The sequence below is a fragment of the Marmota monax genome, unplaced genomic scaffold (assembly GCF_021218885.2).
Source record: "Marmota monax isolate L192 unplaced genomic scaffold, Marmota_monax_Labrador192_F-V1.1 WCK01_AAM20220418_F8-fsc00112, whole genome shotgun sequence".
NCBI lineage: Eukaryota > Metazoa > Chordata > Mammalia > Rodentia > Sciuridae > Marmota > Marmota monax.
The window spans coordinates 2,250,651-2,268,731 of record NW_026692073.1 but is presented as its reverse complement, the minus strand read 5'-3'; the positions used below and the strand labels follow the sequence as shown (position 1 = coordinate 2,268,731).

The following is an 18,081-nucleotide window of genomic DNA, read 5'->3' as shown; positions in this document are numbered from 1 at the left end:
ATATGTTGTTCCAGGATCTTCTAGTTTTCAGGGTCTGCGTTGAAAAATCTGCCGTTATCCTAATTGATTTTCCCCTATGTGTAATCTGATTCCTTTCTCTCGTGGCTTTTACAATTCTCTCCTTATTCTGTATATTGGGAATTTTCATTATGATGTGCCTTGGTGTGGATCTGTTGTGATTTTGTACATTTGGCATCCTTTATTTAGGCTTCTTGAATTTGGATTTACAATTCATTCTTCATGTTTGGAAAGTTTTCTGATATAATTTCATGGAATAGATTGTTCATTCCTTTAGTTTGGACCTCTATGCTTTTCTCTATCCCAATAACTCTTAAAATTGGTCTTTTTAATACTATCCCATATTTCTTGAATGTTCTGCTTGTGGTTTCTTACAATTATCACCATGTGGTCTATGTTCTTATCAAGATTATATATTTTATCTTCATTGTCTGATGTCCTATCTTCCAAGTCATCTACTCTGTTAGTATTGCTTTCATTTGAGCTTTTAATTTGGTTTATTGTTTCTTTCATTTCAAGAATTTCTGTTTAGATTTTCTTTTTTTTTTTTTTAAGAACCTCTATCTCCCTTTTAAGGTCATCTTTTGCTTCCTTTATTTGTTTATGTAGTTTCTTGTTAAAGTGATCTTTCACTACCTGTGTTTGCTCTCTTATACCTTCCTTGAGTTCACAGAACATTTTAACCATGTGCATCCTGAACTCCTTCTCTGTAATTTCTTCTGATATGGCTGCCAATGATTCTAATGATGTGGTGTCTTGATTTGTTTGGGGCACTTTCTTCCCTTGTCTTTTCATGTTGCTCGTGTATCTTCCTTTCAAGCTCTGTCAGTCTGAGGTGTTATTGTTTTTACCCCATAGGTTTGTAGTGCTCTTGTAGGGTTCCAAGATCTTTTTGTGGGGAAGGACAATGCTAATAGATTGCAATATCAACAATATACCACCTATGAACAATCTGTTGTTATTAAGACGTTTACAGTTTAGTCTCAATGTACAGAAATGTTGGATTCAATTATTAACTGAAATACATTCAGTAGTTTTGAAAAAGGTTTACAGTTTCTGACGGTGGACAATGAACTGGGGGTGGGTTGTAGGACGATGTGCTGAGGAGGCAGGATGTGATGATATAGAGTTAGTATATCTTAGGAAGTGTGAAAGAGAAATCAAATGAAGAGGGTTAGTAGCAAGAGAATAGACAGGAAGTAATTTAGGGTAGACAAGTATGTGGGAAGACAGTAGAGTACATAAAACAAACAAACATATGTATTTAGAAAAATATATGATGTTAAAATAGTAAAATTTGTAGGGGGAAAATGAAAGAAGAAAAAAGAAAAAAAGGGCATATACAACACCTCTATATTATATTATTCAGATGACTCAGTCCTCAAAATTCTATGTCTTGCAAAGTTCTTGGTTTCACATATATTGTGTGAGGGCTGGAGGAGAGAGGGGTAGAAGAGAAAGACAGAGAAAAAATACTCAAAGGAAGTAACCAGAGTTGTTGCTAGTTTTAGATACCCATATCTTTCCTGCTTCTCTTCTCATCCAATAGGTGGGGTTGTCTGTTGTAAGCTGGTGTCTCTGCCCTCAGGATGGTGGAGGTAACCAGGGTGGGAAGGCTGTCCTGCTGCAGGGCTCCTGGAAGTGAGGAGTGCCACCAGCCAGTCCCTGCAGGGAGACTGCACTTCATGGGTTGTTTTTTGGACTGCTGGTATGACTTGAGCACCCGGTACTATCTCCCTATCTGCCTAGAGATTTCCCAATTCCTGATCTCTCTGTTAGACTCTAAACTTTAGCCATGTTTCCCTTTCCCTTAGCAGTTCCCAGTTGAGGAATCTCTCACACTGGGGCTCCCATGGGCGGCTCCCTGGTTGCACTGCACACCTCTGTTGGGCAGTTACTGTGTTGAGTTATCGCTTCTGGGGAGAGGGGGAGTTGGAAACCTGATATCTGGCCAGATGGAGACCTGATCTGGGAACTGCCCCCACCAAATATGGCGAGAAAGGTGATCCAAGATGGAGGGAGTCTGTTTCCAGTGCCAGGGTGTCTTATGAGGTGAGGGGAGTTGGGCAATGGTGTTGTGCTGTGGTTAGGTAGCAGCTGAGTGACCTGCGTGGGAGTGGAGCAAAGTCTGGAGTTCTGCAGAGGTGCTGATAGGTGATTCTGCTAAGCACTTGAGAGCCATGCATGGGCTAGAACTTCGGGCTTTGGGTTTCAGGAGCCAGGAGTCTGTAGTCCTGCTCGAACACTGAGGCTCGGAGCCCTGCATGGGGAGTCACGTGTTGGTGATTTCTGTGGAAATCATCTGTATAGGGGTCCTCTAACACTCTCTGAGAGGCAGTATTCTGACTAGGTGAGATCTGGATCACGGAGCAACACAGAATGCTGCCTCCCTCTGGCCTGCCATCTTCTCTCTCCATGATGTCATCTTTCACATAAGGGTCTTATGACCTGCTTCAGAGAAAAATGAAAAAAACCCTTCCCATCTTTATGATCTGCTTCAGAGGAAAAGTGTGGGGAAGGTCAAAAAGACCTCCCTATACTGGCAGTTTCTCAATTAGTTCAAAATGCTAAATTTTGATGTAGGGTCATTTGAACCTCATCACATAGAATCACCACCCAAAACAAGATACTAGATATTTCTATAATTTCAAAAATTTCCCATTGCTCATTTCATTCAATTAGCTTCCCTCCATCCCTGCTGCCAGTTTCTCATGTCTATCATTATGGATTAGTTTTACCTATTCTAGAACTTCAAATAGAATTAAACAGTATGTTATTCTTATGTGTGTTACTTCTTTTGCCTAACACAATGGTTTTGCATTTCAACCATGTTTTTATATGTATCAATAGTTCTTTCTTTTTAAAAGTGATGACTAGTATTCCATTGCATTAATATGCAGCAATTTTGATTAATCTATTTACTTATTGATGAATTTTGGGTTGATTTAAATTATTCAACTATAGTGATTCAAACTGCCATGAAGATTCTTATATGTTGAGAGCCACAGCTGGAGCGGCCCCAGCAAACTTCCAGCTGATTGGCTCACGGGGGCCCAGCAAACTTTCAGCTGCCAGCTGATTGGCTCCTCTGCGGTGATGCTCATTGGGCTTTTTCCCCACCCTTTCAGACCACGGAGCTGCTCATTGGGGGACTCTTTTGGCTCCGCCCACGTGACCCAGCCAATCAGCCTCAAGAGCCGGAGGAGTGGGGGTTGAGAGGCTCGCTGGAAGCCAGTGGTGGCAGTTGGGCTCTGAGGGAATTCCTGGAGAGCTCCTGTGGTGCGCGTTGCCTTCTAAAAATAAAGTTTGTTCCTGCTTGACAAGTGGCCTGAATTGTGCCCAGCCAGACTGCGGCATTTGGTGGCCTGTACGGGGAACAAACCCGCGACCTTGGTGTTATCTAAAAATAAAGTTCGTTCCTGCTTGACAAGTGGCTCGTGAATTGTGCCCAGCCAGACTGCAGCACTTATACAAGTTTTTTAATGGACATATATAGATGTCCCTTGACTTACAATGGGGTCATGTCCTGAAAAACCCATTGTAAAGTTGAAAGTATCACAAGTCAAATATGCATTTAACTTAACTGAACACCAGAGCACAGCATAGTCTACCTTAACTCAGAACTTACATTAGCCAATGGATGGGCAGAATTGTCTAACATAAAGCCTATTTTATATACGGTGACCATGTGATTACATAGCTGACTGGGTGTTGAGGCTCATTGCCACCACCCAATGTTATGAAAGAGTATTGCTACCCTGGGAAAAGATCAAACTGAAGTACAGTTTCTACCAAATGCACACTGCTTTCACAACACCTTGAAAAATCATTGAGTGTAACCATTGTTAAGTTGGGATGATCTGTGTTTTTATTTCTCTAAATAAACACTTAAAAGTCCAATTGCTAGATCATGGGGTAAATAAATGTTTAATTATTTAGCAAATTACCAAACAGTTATTCAAAGAGCTTACATGTTCACCAGGAGGAACCCATTTCCTCCACATATCAACACTAGACTTTAGTCACTGTAATGAATTAAATGGAATCCCATGTGTTTTAAATTGGCATTTCCCTGATAATTTAAAGATGTTGCTCAACTTTACTTGTGCTTATTGGCTATTCCTATATCTCCCTTTGTGAAATGTCTATTTAATTCTTTGTCTAAGATTTTAAAATTGTTTTCTTTTCACTTGTATTTTTATATAATATAAAATACAAATTTAATGTATTTATTTGTAACATAAGACAGGATTCAGGACACTTCCCTAAAATAATCCAGCTTGGCACTGGAGAAAACAGCAAGAGCTTCTCTAAAGCAGGCTGTAGGAGAGCTCTCTGCCTTTTCCCCAGTTAGATCATAAGACCCTCATTCCAGACAGGTCCTCCCCCCACACAGAGGAAAGCCAGGAGACACAAAGACACAGAGAAGAATCTGAACAAACAGGCCTTGCAAACTTGCCCCAGTTTATCACCATTAGTTCAGAACGCTTTTAGTCACCCATCTCCGTGGCTGTCCTCTCTGCATCAAACTACGTCAGAACATCAGCTCCCTTCTTTTTTCGGGTCTGCATTTCTGAAGGCATGATGTCATGTAAAACTTATATTAATCAATTGGTAAGCTTCTCTTGTTAATTTTTCTTGTTCTATAGGATCTCGGTTATGAACTTGGTAATGCATAAGGAAAAAAATATATTTATGCATTAGAGATAAAAGGCCTTTTGTTAGATACCTCCCACTGATTTCTGATCATACTGATCTGAAGAGCTAACTACTTCTATTTTTGTTAGAAGACATTTTATCTTCTCAGTTAGCCTTGCCAATGCACAAGTTTAACTATCCAGAGTACTGAGGGATCCACGCGCTTCCTGCTGCACCCCCTTCCTGATGCGTTCTACTCTTTATCCACCTCTGGACACGCATCAGTCACACTCAAACTGACCTCCTGAGCTGAGACTAAGAACATGATTAGGTAGCTTTCCATTTGATTTTGTTGTTGCTGTTGAAAAAAGTTCTACTTTTAATCAATGAGATACTTGTATATATTTTATTGGTACAATGTATATTATGGGGTACATTTCTGACATGCTGATTTCAGTTCTTTTAATACATTACAGGATGAGCAAATTAGACTAACGCATTCATTGCCTCAAATATTTACTATTTGTTTGTGGTAAGAATGTTTAAAAATATTCTCTTTTAGCCACTTTGAATATGAAGTACATCGTCATTAATTATAATCATGGTGCTGAACAGTAAAACACCAGAAATTATTCCTTCTGAGACTCATTGCTAGTTGACCAGCATCTCCAGGTCCCAAGTCATTCCCACCCCCCAGCTGTTAGTAATCACTAATCTATTCTCCTTTGAGATCAACTTTTTTAGATTCCACATGTAAGTGAGATCATATAGTATTTGTCTCTTTGTGTCTGGCTTATTTCACTTAACATAATGTCCCCCAGGTTCATCCATGTGGTTTCAGGTGACAGTTTCCTGTTGTTTTTAAAGCTGAATAGTATTCCACTGTGTGTATATACATACACCATGTTAAAAAATGTGTTCATCCACTGACAGAGTTTGAGTTGTTTTGATGTCTCGTCTATGTGAATAATGTTGCCATGAACAAGGGAAAGATGTTGAGTATTTTTCCACATATTTGTTGGCTATTTGAATGTTATCTTTTGAAAAATGTCTATTCAAGTCCATTGCTTATTTTTAAATGAAATTATTTATTCTGTTACTGACTAGTTTGAGTTCCTTGAATATTTTGAATATTAGCTCCTTTTGATAATGTGATTATGGTTTCTCCAAAGCTCGTGTTGTCTTTATCGTTTCATTGACTGTGCAGAGTGTTCTAGTTGGAGACCCTCCCATTTGTCTATTTTTACCTTCATTGCCTGTGTTTTGGGGGTCATAACCAAGAAATCACTGCTTAGATCAATGTCCTGAAATTTTCCCATTTTTTTTTCTAAAAATTTTTGCGGTTTTAAGGTCTTATGTTTAACTCTTTAATTAATTTCAAGTTGCTTCTGGCAAAAGTGGTGAAATAAAGCTTCCTTTTTTTATTCTTTGCATGTGAATATCTAGTTTTTCTGACATCATTTATTGAAGATACTGTCTACTCTCATAGTATATTCTTGGCTCCTTTGTAGAAAATCAATGACTGTAGATGTGTGGGTTTATTTCTGGGCTTTCTATTCTATTTCATTGGTTAATATTTCTGTTTTTATGCAATTACCAGGCAGTTTTGATAACTATAGTTTTGTAACATATTTTGAAATCCAGTAGCATGATGCCTCTAGCTTAGTTTTTTTTTTTTAAAATATTTTTTAGTTGTAGATGGATACAAAAAACCTCTATATGATTGATTGATTTTTCTGTGGTACTGAGGATCAAACCCAGTGCTTCTGTGTGCCAAGCAGGTACTATACCACTGAGCCACAACTCCAGCCTCTAGCTTAGTTTCTTTTGGTTAATATTGCTTTAGGTTTGGGGGTGTTTTGTGGTTTCATACATATTTAGATTTTGATTTCCGTTTTTAAAGACATTGAAATTTTGATAGGATTTCATTAAATCTATGAATTGTTTTGGTAGTAAGGATATTTTAACAATATTGATTCTTCCAATCCATGAACGTGAACTATCTTTCCTTTTGTTCGTGTCAACTTCAATTTCTTTCATCAATATTTTACAGTTTTCAGCATATACAGATCTTTCAAATCTTTTGGTTAAATTTACTTCATTGTACTTTATTTTTTTATGCTATTGTGAAGGAAATTTTTTTCCTCATAATATTTTATCCTTATTCTTTTTTTTTTTTTATGAGACAGGATCTTGCTATGTTGCCCAGCCTAAGTGAAAGAAGATTGTTTGCTTAATTTCTTTTTCAGACTGTTTATTGTTAGTATAGAGAAATACCACTGATTTTTGTAAGCTGATGTTCTATCCTGTAACATTACAGAAGTCTATCAGTTCTAAGAGTTTATTGGTGGTGTCTATATGGTTTTCTGTATATAAGATCATGTTATCAGCAGAGACCATAATGTTATCAGCAGAGACCATATCATTTATCCTTCACTATTTGAGTGACTTTTCTTTCTTTCTCTTGCCTAATTGCTCTGGCTAGGATTTCCAATATTATGTAGAGTGGAAATCGTGGGTTTGTTGTTTTGTTTTATTTTTTCCTAATCCAAGGAAATCTTTGTTTTGTTCGTGATCTTAGAGGCAGAGCCTTCAACTTTTCATTGTCAGTTAAGATGTTAGCTGTGAACTTGTGTGGCCTTTATGTTGTTGAGAAACATTCCTTTATGCCTAATTTGTTGAGAGTTTTTATCACGAACCAATGTTGAATTTTGTCAAATGCTTTTTATACATCTATTAAGATGATCATATGGTTTTTGTCCTTCATTCTATTAATATGGTACACATATCAAACCTATCCAGAGACATGGTGATCATGGTGAATGATCCTTTTAATGTACCATTGAATATGTTTTGCTAGTATTTTGAGTATTTTTTTTGTCTTCATCATGAACATTGGCCTATAGGCTATTTCTTCTGTTATGTTTTTTTTAAAAAAATTTTTTTTTGTTTGTTTTTCTACCATGGATTGAACCTAGGGGTGCTTAACCATTAAGCCACATCTCCAGTCCTTTTTATATTTTTATATTTTATTTTGAGATAGGGGTTGCTAAGTTGCTTAGGACCTCACTGTTGAGGCCAGCTTTGAATTCGCAATCCTCCTGCCTCAGCATCCTGAGCCATTGGGATTATAGGCAAGTACCACCACGCCCAGCTCTTGTGTCTTTGCCTGGGACTTATAAAGTGAATTTGGAAATACTCCTTCCTCTTCGAGTTTTTGGAGGAATTTGAGGAAGATTGGTATTAGTTCTTGAAGTGACTGATAAGATATAGCTGTGCAGCTACCGGGTTCTGTGCTTTTCTTCAATGGCAGACTTTGAATTACCAATTCAATCTCATTACTTGTTGCTGGTCTGTTCCAATTATAATTTCTTGGTGATTCAGTGTTGGTAGATTATGGCTTAGGAATTTATCCATTTGCTCCAGGTCATTCAATTTATTGTCATTTATTTGTTCATAGTAGTCTCTTATGATCCTTTGTGTTTCTCTGCCTCAGAAAACATCTTTGTTAAGCTTTTCAAAAAAAAAAAAATCAACTCATATATTTGTTGATCTTTTCTATTTCTCTTCTAGTTTCTATTTCATTTATATTTGCTTGGTTTTTGTTCTTCATTCTGGTAACTTTGGGCTTAGTTCTTTTTCTAGTTCTTTGAGGTGAGTGTTCATTTGTTTATTTGAGGTCTTATTTGTCTATGTAGGGGTTCATGGCTACGAATTCTCTTTTAGAACTGCTTTTGTTACCTAGTACTCATAAGCTTTAGTAGGCTGTGTTTATATTTAATTTTTGTCTCTGGATATTTTAAAAAAATTTCTCTTTAATTTCTTCTTTTGCTCAATGGTTGTTCAGTAGAATATGGCTTAATTTACACATATATGTTAATTTTCCATAATTCCTCCTGTTACTGATCTCTAATTTCATATCTTTGTGGTCAGAAGTGATACTAGATATTATTTCATTCTTCTGAAATCTATTCAGGCTTATTTTGTGACCTAACATATGACTATCCTGGGGAATAGTCTGTGTGCACTTGAGAGGAACGTGTCATCTATTGCTGTGGGGTACAATGTTCTGTATATGTCTATTAGGTCTAAGGTGTAGTTCAGGTTCCATGTTTCTTTGTTGTTTATCCTTATTTTGTGGATGATCTGTCCAATGTTGGTAGTGGGATCTTTTTTCTTCCTTATTCCTCTGCCTCCTCTTCCTTTTCCCCCTCCTTTTCTTTTCTCTTTCTCTTCTTCCTTCTGTTCTTCTTCCTCCTCTTCTTTCCCTTCCTCCCCTTCCCTGTCTCCTTCCACTTTTCCTTCTCACCAAGCCCTTTCTAAATTTGAGACAGTTCTCACTAAGTTACCCAGGCTGGCCTCAAAGTTGGAATCCTCCTGCCTTAGCCTCCCAAGTAGTTGGGAATACAGTTGTGTGTAACCACATCTGACTGGAAGTCGGCTCTTGAAACCTCCTCATATTACTGTGTTATAGTCTATTTCTCTCTTCAGTTCTCATAATGTTTGCTTTATGTATTTAGGTGCTATGATGTTGGGTGCATGTGTATTTTTACTTGTACTATTCTCTTGCTGAATTGATCCCTTTATCACTATATAATGTTCTTCTTTGTCTTTTTTTTTTTTACAGTTTTTGACTTGATGTGTATTTTGTCTGAAATACGTATGGCCCCTATTCTGTTTTGGTTCCCTTTGCATATCTTTCTCAATTTCTTCACTTTTAGTCTATGAGAATCCTTTAAGGTGAAGCATCTTTTGTAGGCATCACCTAGTTGAGTCTTATTTTTTAAATCCATTCAGTCACTCCTATACCTTTTTTTAAAAAAAATATTTTTAGCTGCAAATGGATACAATACCTTTATTTTTTTTATGCAGTGCTGAGAATCAAACCCAGGGCCTCACACATGCTAGGCAAGCGCGCTACCACTGAGCCACAACCCCAGCCCTCCCTATACCTTCTAATTGGAGAATCTAACCCTTTTACAAAGTAATTATTGATAGATGGGTATTTACTAATGTCATTTTGTTAATTATTTTCTGGTTGTTTTCTATGTCCTTTGTTCTTTTCTTTATGGCTTGATGGCTTTCTTTTGCGATATGTTTGAATGTTTTCTTTCTTTTATTCTTTGTGTATCTATTAAAGACTTTTGCTTTGTGGTTACCCTGAGGCTCATATAAAACATCTATGCTTATAGATGGCTATTTCAAACTAGTAACAGCTTTGCATACAAAACCTCCACATTTTTACTCTCCCTCTTCCATGTTTTATGTTTGTAAAGTCAAAATTTTGTTTTTAAAATAATTTGTATCCTTAAAAAATTATTGTAGCTTTAGTATTTTTCTTTCTCTCTCTTCCTCTCTCTCTCTCTCTCTCTCTCTCTCTCTTTCTTTTTTTCTTGCTTTTTTGCTTTCTTGCTTTTTCTTTCTTTCTTTGAATTGAACATAAAGCCTTCCACTAAGCAAGTGCTCTACCACTGAGTTATACTCCAAGGCCTTTTTATTTTATTTTAAAATTTGAGACAGTTCTCACTAAGTTGCTGAGGCTGGTCCAGCCTCTTGAGTAGCTGGGATTACAGGTTGTGTTACTGTGTTGGGCTTGATTTAATTGTTTTTAATAGTTTTAACTTTTAGCCTTTGTTCTAGAGATACAGTTACAGTGTCAGATCATTTCAGATTGTTTTACTTTGTTCAGTGAGATTTATACTTGCATATAATTTCATGTTATGAATTAATTTCTTCCTTCTTCTGCTCAAGAAACTCCTTTTGGCCCCCTTTTTTTCTTATTTCTTTAGTGCATTTATAGTTGTACATAATAGTGGGGCTCATTTTGACATATTCATAAATACATATAACATAGTTTTTTCCATTCTTCTTCTCCCAGTATGTGCAGAGTGGCCACTTCACATTCTCCTGACCGTGTTGTTAAACCTTGCTGGAGACGAGTTGTTGTTTCTGGCTGAAGTTTTCCCTTTTCTTTCTAACAGTAAGGTGAATAAAACTCATTTTGTTCTAAAAGAGAAAAAAATTCCAAACTAACAAAATAAAGCCTGCAATATCATGGATAATAAAACTAAAGAGAATAAGTTTGGAACCATATAAGAACAAAATGTCAACATGTTCTTGGGTATCCAGAAAAAAGCCCAGTATCTTCATAAGAAAAGATGTAGTATTTGGGACAAAGTATGTACTGTTGCCTTAACTCTGGGATGAAGCATGGAATAAAATGATGAAAGTCATTTTCATATCAGATAAGGACATATGAACAGTCTTCTAGTTTTAAGCAAAATCTCATTTTTCTTATGAGAGCTCATTTGGACAGTTTAAATCCTGGTTTCTTGAAGTATGGTCAAGACTACTGCAGCAGAATCCCTTGGAATGCTTGTTAAAAATACCACTTGCTGGGGCTGGGTTGTGGCTCGGTGTTGGAGTGCTCGTTTTTTGTATGCCAACTGCCCCCCTACCACATTCCCTCCTTCTTCTCCTTCCCCCTCCCCATCATTTCCTTTAATGCAGGTCCTAGTGGTGATAAATCAACTCATCTTTTGTTTATATGAGAAAGTCTTTACCACAGCTTCTTTTTTTGAAAGACAGTGTTGCTGGGTATAGTATTCCTTATTGGCAATTTTTTCTTTCAGGATTTTGGATATATCACCCCTCTCCTTTTTGGCCTGCAAGGTTTCCACAGAAAATCCTCTGTGAATCTTACATGGGTTCTCTTTTATGGAGCTATTTGCTTTTTTCTCACTGCTTTTAAAACAATTTTATTTTAGACATGGATTATGAGGTGTCTCCAGTGTGGGTCTCTTTGAATTCATTTTATTGTGGTCCTTTGAGTTTCCTAGATCTGGGTTTTTATTTCCTTCCACAAGCTTAAGAAGCTTTTTGCCATTAATTTTTTTGAATATATTTTCTTTCTTTTCTCCCTTCCCTTCTCTTTTTTTTGGATTAAACCAGGGGTGTTCATTCACTGAGCTATATCCTCAACTGTTTTTAAAAATGTTTTGAGACAGAATCTCACTAAGTTATCCAGGCTGGCCTTGATCCTCCTGCCTCAGCCTCCTAAGTAGCTGGGATTATGCGCATCACTATGCTTGGTTCTCTGTTACATTTGCAAAAAGTCTTTATAATTTCCTTTTAAATCCTCAGTTACATCCTTCTCCAAAAAAAAAAAAAAATGGGGAAGGGGATACTGAGGATTGAACTCAGGGACACTTGACCACTGAGCCACATCCCCAGCCCTATTTTGTATTTTATTTAGAGACAGGGTCTCATTGAGTTGCTTAGCACCTTGCTTTTGCTGAGGCTGGCTTTGAACTTAAAATCCTCCTGTCTCAGCCTCCCGAGCCACTGGGATTACAGGTGTGTACCATTGTGCATAGCTCCTCCTCATAATTTATTATTCAAAAGCAAGAAAACTTCAGTAAGATTTGTAGAAAATGCCAGAAAATCGATTTTTAAAAAGAAAAAGTGGAAGAAGAAAAGAACTTGTATTCTGTGTGAGAAAATATAGTATCTATTCAGGGTTTTAAACCTAGGTTAAAGCAATTATTCCTAAATTTGGGCAGTTTCCTTAGAGTTTTAAACAATAACATCAAAACTATCCATTATCAAGCTGTATTTGACCTTTTGAGTTAGGTTGGAAAATGTTTGTTCTTTATATCTTAAGCTTAATTTCATTTTTGTTCTACCTATTTGCACTGGCAGAGATATTAGACTATCTTTTACCTTTTAATAAATTTATTCACAAATAGTTTCAAGTAGGTGGATATATATTTTCTCTCTTTTAATCTTTTTTTTTTTTTTTTTTCACAGCACAGATTTTATTTCTCAAATTTGGAGGCTGGAAGACCAAGACCAGGGGCCAACTTGTGAGAAAGTTCTTGTTGTGTCCTCCTGGGGAAGCAGGTGAAACAGGAACAAGGGCTGCTTTGAGAAGCCCCTTCCCAGGGAAGGAGAATCCATGGCCTGAGCAATCTTCAAGTTCCCACCTGGTATCACATGGTAATGCAGAGACAAAATAGAATGACATCCCATGCTCCCCAGAACATCCCAACTTCTTGGCATGACTCCATTTCTGCAACCTTTCACAAGTCATTATTTTGGATAAAACAAGAGTTAAGATGAACACATGGGGAGAGGGCTCCCTTCTCGGCTCCTGCTTGCAGTGTTGGATGTGCCCTTACAAGGCATCACTGAGGTTCTGCACAACAGCTCCAACTGCCCCCCTACCACATTCCCATGGGGCTGACTCACACTCAAGTCCTGAACACTCCCAAGCCCATAAACCAGAAACATCACAGGAAATCCAAGGGAGATTTGTTGAAAGTCTGCCAAAAACACCAATCCACACATGCTCAAGTCTCTTACAAAAATGGCAGAGTATTTGCATCTAAACACTTCATATCTTCTTCCTTTAGCACTTCCATTATCTCTAGATGACTTCTGACACCTAATACAATGAAAGGGCAGTGTCATTCTCTATAATACTGTAAGATCCAGGAAACAATGAGGAGAGAAGTATCTGTTCAGAGAGACACAACTCCTTTCCTGATAGGTTTTGGATTTCCAGCTGGTGGGGACCATGGATGCAGAAGAATGGGTGCAGGGCCAACTGCAATTTCTTGCTTTGCATTGATGGGAGGAAATACTGCAGCCAAGATGAGGGCTTCTAGGAGCTGATATCCTTCAAGTCAACATCTGGACACGTCTGACCTTCAGGTCGGAAGACTTTCTTGCAGGGGATCCAAGGACTTGCCTACTCTGTGTGGAACTTTTCAGGAAAAAGGGGATCAAATCTCATGAAGCAACTCTTCTCTCTTCTAGCCCATGGGCAATGCAAGGAACCTGCATAATACCAGAGGCTCACTTCTCTCTTCTCATGTCTTCTGGAAATGAATCATTAATGCTTCCTTCAAAGTGAAGCAGAAGCCTGCATTCCCAACTGCACAGAAATGTTTGAGGGCACTGTCTCCCAAATGCAAAGGTCCATGAAGAATTACAGTCTCGATACATGAATTCATCATCAAAAGCCTTGAGTCAACAGGGGCTTCACAAAATGGCTTCTTGGCAAACTTGATGACCTCCTCCTCAGACAATGTTTCCACATTGACTGGTCTTTCTTTTAAACCGGCCTCCTGCTCCCCAGGTCACAGTTGGCTCCTCTGTTGCTCTCCCACTCTCCAAGGGGCCTGCGCGTCAGGCCATCTCTTTGCCTCTGACATCGCGGCCCAGGCCACACTGCTGAGGCCACCGCATCCTTCTCCACCGCCTGGACCCCGGGAGCCTGGACCCACCAGCCAGGACTGGCAGCCCCCTCCACTCTCTTTTAATCTTCAGGATGGAAGACAGTTAAAAGTGTCATTCCATTGCCTATGAGCCCTCTTTGTTGAGTTATTTCATTTTATTATAACTCAGTTGTTCTACAAAACAAAGACAATTCTTACATTCCATTTTAATTAGAAAAGGGAAATAGTCCTTTTTCACTCTCACATATTTAAATGGTATTGCAAAACTCTTCTTTTAGGTACCTTTCTTAGCTTGAATGGGGGTGAAATTCTTAATTTTTCTCTCCAATTAAAAAATGCATCTTCTTCACTTGGTTAAGGTCTTCCCTCTGTTTTTTTTCCCCCCTCTTCTCATTCTCACTTTCTCCTTTGTAAGTTGCACATAGATAATTGGAAAAGAACAAGAAGATGACAAAGGTAGAAGTTGAGATAGACAAAAACACACAGAGACATACCAAGAGAGATGTAGAGACGTACAGAGAGGGTTATGAAGATAGAACTTAGCAGTAAGAGATACATTGATAGACACAAAACTAATATGTGATGGTAAATAGGCCACATTCTGACTCTATTGATTTGGGTATTATGGGTAATATAGATGCCTGTATCACATCTAAAGAAAACAAATTAGAAATACTTTCCTTTTGTTTTTCTTAATATTATTTTGGTTGTAGATGAACATGATACCTTCTTAAATTTTATTTATCAATTTTTATGTGGTGATAAGGATTGAACTCAGTGCCTCACACATGCTAGGCAAGCACTCTACGACTGAGCCATAACCCCGGCCTTAAACATTTTCCTTTTGACCTCTCCTTGAAGAGATATGTTGTCCATTTGATACCCATTGTTATTTGTTGTCTTAGAAGTGGTTATTACAGAATCAACAACTAGAAAGTTCTTCATGATTCTAGAATATAAAGCAAGGGTAATAATCTAGACCATATCTGTTTGGTTATCAATCTATGGCCTCTCTGCTCCAAGTTCACCCTTCAGTGAACACACTGTAGGTTTTTCAGTAGAGGGCGCTAGAGGGGCAGGAAGAAAGAAAAGAACAACAGATGGCTCTTACTTACAATGGGGTTGTGTACCACTTAACCCATTGTAAGTTGAAAATATTATCATAAGTTGAAAATGCATTTAATACATCACAGCTCAGCCTAGCCTACCTTCACACTCAGAACATTAGCCTACAGTCAGGCAAAATCATCTAATACAACTCCTGTTTTATAATACAGTGTTGACTATGTCATGTAATTTATTGAATACAATTTTGAAAGTGAAAAATAATGGTTGTATAGATATGCTTTGTACTGTAGGAAAGTCAAAAGACCCTACGTTAAGCCATTGTGAGCTGCAGATCATGTCCTTGATGTTTGTGGTTAATACCTGGTGGGTCAGTGGTGAGGGTATGAGGCCATCTGGTGGAATTCTGCCCCAATCATGTGCCCAGAATGTGTGATAACTCAGCCTGGTAATAACTTTCTCCCCAGCCCTGAAAGATTTCTAGCTTGTTTCAGTGCCCCAAAGGCTTAATGCCATCACTGGCTCTTTGACTCCTTAGATCATTTGCATCCCAAAGGGTTCCCACCCTTTCTGAAGGTCCCAGCTCCCTGTGCATTGCCAGGCTGTTGGTTGTGGATAGATTGTACCTGCCTGTACTTTAGAGGGTGGCTTGCCCAGGGACTGCATACCATGTCTAGCCTGGGCAAACTAGCCACCCTCCCTTCTATGTGTGCCAAGTTCAGTTTCCCAAGGAGGTCTGAGCCCGTTTAGGGAGGGGTCCCTTTCCAAGTCTCTTTCCTTGGACACTGTAGGGTGCCATATAGCATTTCCTTATAGGCTGTGGTCATATAGAATGTGGCCATATAGAATTTCCTTGTAAGATGTACATTTCCCCTGTTAGGCCCACTATGTAAATCAATACTAATACTGATATTTTAGTAAGAAATGCAGCTGCCTTTCCACTCATCAAGAATTTATAACATGAAGTAGAAGTGAGCCTGTTTCTTCCTTTGCAACTTTTTTCTTTGCTAATTTTGATTTTAGGGTTTTGAAACTGAGTGGTGAGCTCCTTTCACTTCTCAAAGGAAAATAACACACTCTTTTTTATGAGCTAGATTGTCCAATCAAAGACAAGAGAGATTCTATCTCATATGTGGCATGGGATTTGTGATGAAGTAACAGAAATTTTAAGTCCCCACTGAAAAGGACAGTGGTGATTATTGCAGTTAGGGCAGAACTTCAAATTACTGACAGTGTATGATAAGCTGATTCTTTCTAAGGAAAAATAATTAGTGCAATTGAGCCCAAGTGCTTAGCTTCTTGAAATTTAAAACAGATTTAGGGAAGAGTGAGCAAGGGAGAAATCCCTATCATTACCTTGGGGCTATAAAAAGATACTAGGAACAATATCAACTTATAATTTTGTGGATTATGAAGTAAATTTCACTGACTTTGAATTTGAGATTTTTAGCTTTTATTTTTTATTAAAAATTAAAACTTGGGGCTGGGTTTGTAGCTCAGTGGTAGAACATTTGCCTAGCACATGTGAGGCACTGGGTTTGATCCTTAGCACCACATAAAAATAAAATAAAGATATTGTGGGGAAAAAATTAAAACTCTTCTGGGATTATTACATGAATCTATGCTAGTCTTATGATCATAAGCAATAGAGATTGTGTGAATGATCCTACCAGTGGCTCTTAAATGTGACTGTGTAGCAGAATAGACCAGGGAACTTACTAGAATGCAGATCCCCGGCCTACTTGGATGCGTCACAGCAAGTGGTATTTCTTTTTTAATATTTATTTTCTAGTTGTAGTTGGGCACAATATCCTTATTTCACTTATTTATTTTTATGTGGTGCTGGGGATCCAACCCAGGGTCTTTGGCGAGCGCTCTACTGCTAAGCCACAACCCCAGCCCCAGCAAGTGGTATTTTTAACGAGCATTCCAAAGGATTCTGATGCAGCAGACTTGACCATACTTCAAGAAACCAGGATTTAAACTGTCCAAATGAGCTCTCATAAGAAAAGTGAGATTTTGTCTAAAACTAGAAAACTGTTCATGTGTCCTTGTCTGATATGAAAATGACTTTCATCATTTTATCCCATGCTTCATCCCAGAGTTAAGGCAACAGTACATACTTTGTCCCAAATAATCTGCGTAGAATGGCCACTTCACATTTTCCTGATCATGTTGTTAAACCTTGTTGGAGATGAACTGTCGTTTCTGGTTGAAGTTTTCCCCTTTCTTTCTAACAGTAAGGTGAACAAAACTCATTTTGTTCTAAAAAGAAAAAAAATTTCCAAACTAACACAATAAAGCCTGCAATATCATGGATAATAAAACTAAAGAGAATAAGTTTGGAACCATATAAGAACAAAATGTCAACATGTTCTTGGGTATCCAGAAAAAAGCCCAGTGTTGTCATAAAAGATGCTTGAATAAGATATATGTCTAAAGGTAAAGCTCAAGGTCTGTATTTACTTTTAAAACTTCTAATTATTTTAGATCAGTATTAACAATGTAGTAGTAGGAAAGTGGGAGAATCCAGGCTGTTTCTCCTGTGAGTCCCTCTAAGGACCTCAGGCCTTCACTCCTCAGCTCAAGGCAGTCGCTGATTCTTAAGGGCTGACTGAAACTTGCCAGTCTGGAAACCAGCTGTGCAAAACAAGACCTAAAATGTTCCCCTGGAGCAAAGGAAAATACGTTTGGTTTCAGCAGTCTCTCTTAGAGAAACTCGGATACTCTCACTATGGCTCCTTCCTGCATTCTTTGGGGTTAGCAGCCACCACAAGAAAACAGCATGAGAAAAGGCTGAGTCAAAGGAGGACATGTAGCAACAGGCCCAGGAACCTCTCAAGTGGCCCAGAAGGTAGAGGCCATCGGTTTTTGTTGCAGGACACTGTACTTTCCTGGAGCTTCACAGGTTTGTGGATCATCCTTATTTGGAGTATTGCAAGACTAACCCACCTGGTTTGTAATGGGAAGTGTCTCTCTAAAATTCATGACTATGAACATTCACAGTGCTGTCACCTATGTTCTGAAACCCTGACAACATGTTGGATATTGTTAGGAGGAACATGGGTGGCTTCTACTATAAATGATTATTTAATAGTTTGAGAAGAATGCAAAATAG

General features: G+C 38.1%; 1 long non-coding RNA gene across 1 annotated transcript in view; it reads left to right on the top strand.

Annotated features, from left to right (window-relative positions):
* Positions 1-15,227, top strand: part of LOC124102596 (uncharacterized) — a 48,488-nt gene extending 33,261 nt beyond the window's left edge. Inside the window, exon 2 of the long non-coding RNA XR_006854931.2 lies at positions 12,466-15,227. This is a non-coding gene — a long non-coding RNA (uncharacterized LOC124102596). The remainder of the gene's footprint in view (positions 1-12,465) is intronic.
* Positions 15,228-18,081: the final 2,854 nt, after the last annotated feature.